Source organism: Eutrema salsugineum, unplaced genomic scaffold, assembly GCF_000478725.1.
Source record: "Eutrema salsugineum unplaced genomic scaffold, Eutsalg1_0 scaffold_12, whole genome shotgun sequence".
Classification (NCBI taxonomy): Eukaryota; Viridiplantae; Streptophyta; class Magnoliopsida; order Brassicales; family Brassicaceae; genus Eutrema; species Eutrema salsugineum.
The window spans coordinates 2,597,353-2,600,383 of NW_006256895.1; the positions used below are offsets into that span (position 1 = coordinate 2,597,353).

Below are 3,031 nucleotides of genomic sequence, written 5' to 3' on the forward strand. Positions count from 1 at the left end.
TCATTGTCTAAATTCATGCATGCATGTCATTTTAATAAATTAATTTATCTAAATTCCTTAATATAATATGATTTGAAGAATAATTTTAGAAGATTATGTACGAGTTATTTTTTTCTATCCATGAATTAGTAATTATTAGTACAATCCCTGAAGAATGATGCGTTTTGTTTGTATCATTTACTCTCTTTCGTTTTTTGGTTGTTGCAGGACGTGAGGGAGAGCCACCGCTATTGCCAAAGATGCGTTGAAAGTTGAAACATTTGGTAGACTGCGAAAATACTAATTGCAGAACGTTATAAAACCAAGTAACCAACCACACATAATTGTTGTCGTTATCAGTAGCTGTGTAGTCTCAACGCCGATACCATATTAGAGGATGGTTGTAAAGAACTTTTTTTCCACTAAAAGTAAGTTGATCACAAGCTATTCTTTAGATACACTAAAACAGAGTAATTAAGTGAGACTAACATAACAACTTACTAATTATCTAATTAACTTCAAACGCAATATTACTAAGAGCTATAATACACAATATATATATATATATATTATAAAAATACTTATATACTAATGTACACAGGAATATCATTCACTTCATTCCAAAGCTATCCAAGTTTAGATCTATCTATAAACCCCAAGGTTTCAACAGATGATATTTTCCTATAAGAGAGTTGTACTCCGACCTCTAATTTCGATCATAGCCTAATTGATCTAACTCTACACGCTTATGAAATTAAACTCCTAAATGCATCAATTTTTTCATTTAAGGTTGTTAGAATGTGGTAGACTCCATTTAAATTGCTCACGGGATTTAGTTTAGTTCACTCTTCTCTTGTTTTCATTGGCTTCATCTCATTCTTTGCAATCAGTTACGCCTTTATCTAATATTTGATATGATCTAAAGTGACAAGTAGATAAAGCTAAATTATTCCTAACTTTTCATATTGGACAAAATAACCAATGAAATAAGTTAACCAATACTCCACCTCGTCATTTTCACAATCTAGAAACAAACAATGCCCAAGGTGATATAAGATTGGAAACACTCTAATTTATGATCACTCAATGATCAAAAGATTCCAAACTTAACATTGCGAAAGTTGGAATTGAAGTCAAGATGAAGGCAATGATAGGTAAATTAATTTCTCAATCAAATGGACGAACAACTGAGTTCGAATCTCTCAAACAAACTTAATCCTCGGTAATATATAAACCAAAAATTTTTTGCATACTTAAGATCTAAAGACAAAAATATTTTTTATCATATTTGTCTCCTCCTTCTTCTTCAATGTATTGGCTTCATCCGGCTTCTTATTCTACTTATGGTTTTTCTTTTCTTTGTTTTTGTCATCTATCCTCTTTGTATTTTCCAACTTTTCTCCATTGTCTTAGTCTTCGTCTTCCTCTTTTTATTTATCTTTAAGTTTTTCTTATTCGTCGTCTTTTTGATTTCATCAGTTTTGGCTTCTACAAATTTATTTTAATTTTTTCTTTTTTTCACCTTTCCGATTTTTTCTTCGTCATTTTACTATATTTTTCTCCTCCCTCTTCTACATTATTTTCTTTCAGAATTTGTGATTTAGCACCCATAAGAGAGTAGAGAGACACCAAATATAAAATATATGTATGGTTTCTAGCTAGGTGGTGAGATAATATATATGTACGTCTTCTGGTCAGAGATATAGTAATCAATTTGACTTTGGATTGTTTCTTGTCATTAATTTAGTCACCATATATATTGATCTGATCGAACAAAGTGAGACATTAATAAAGCTGATCGAGTGAGTGATGTTCAAGAAATCTTTTGTTTTTGTTTTTGTTTTGGTAGCTGTAGTAGTAATTGGAGATGAGAAAAAGAAAACGACGCCTAGGACCTTGCGGCTTGTTGGCTGAGTTTTTGAACAGGGAATTTTTCCACTACACTTATGTGATCTTTTGCCTTTTTCTCTACAGCCTTATTTCGACTTGATTGGTCTCATTTAATTATGTTGATGTCACTTTTCTTTTATCTTTTCCATTTCATTACGTAATTTTTTTTCCTCTTTGATCATTGTAATCGGCTATAAAGCCCACTTATGAATCTTTTGTTCATATCAATAAGGAACTAGAGTTTTTCTTAAACCTAAAAGCTTCATCGATGCTAAGCGCCTCCTTTAGCTCCTTATTGAGAATCGTACCTCAAAGTAGTTTGAGATCGTGATATATCTCACGACTTTCACATCTTGAGTGGTTCACTCCAATCCATCTGTTCATGATTGCATTTGTTTTAGGAGACAACCGGCTGAGACCACCCCTCTCGTTTTGTGATTCCAAAGTTCCAACCCCAGTCTTGTATTATTAACTTCTTGGGGTCGATTAATAATCCTCCATGAAAGGTAAATATGTCCTTATCGGGTCCGATAGACTTAGTAAAATCTTTTTGAGCTCTGGTTCAGTTGTAGGTGAGACACCCTAAACCGGAGAAACCATATTGAATAACTTGACTTGCATTCTACACCTAAATAATCTCTTAAAGAACGGGACATCCGATAAAATTGAAACGATATAGAGAAGATTAGCATTGCTCCTACGCAAGAATGACACGCACAAATCGAGAAATGGTGGTTGTAAACCGGCAATACCACTAACTCCCGTATTTCGGAAGTAAGATCACACGTGAGTCATCAGACAACACAGGACTGCTCACAACCTCACCCCACAAACAAATTAATACCTAGCACACAATCACGCAATCTACTTTTAACCGTGGATCGCAGTCCCGTCTGGACCGATCCATGGTTCCCTGCAAAATCGTTAGTTCCTATCTTCAATTTATTTTGCAGAGCCTACCATATTTCATAAATATAATATCAAAGAGGAGGTTTAACCTTCTACTCCATATATATGATCTGAGGAGACATATTCTACCATATGATCATATGATCGTGAAGGCATAGCCTATCATAACGATCGATTTAGAGAAGGCAGAGCCTATCATCCCGTAAACTTTAAAAATAAATTGAACATAATTTAATTAACGGTTCGGGGAAGG

General features: G+C 33.7%; 1 non-coding gene across 1 annotated transcript; it reads left to right on the forward strand.

The window, feature by feature from the left end:
- The first annotated feature begins 2,504 nt into the window (after positions 1–2,504).
- On the forward strand, positions 2,505–2,612 carry LOC112089320. Its single transcript, XR_002900957.1, has one exon. It is a non-coding gene; the product is annotated as a U6 spliceosomal RNA (small nuclear RNA).
- The last annotated feature ends 419 nt before the right edge of the window (positions 2,613–3,031 follow it).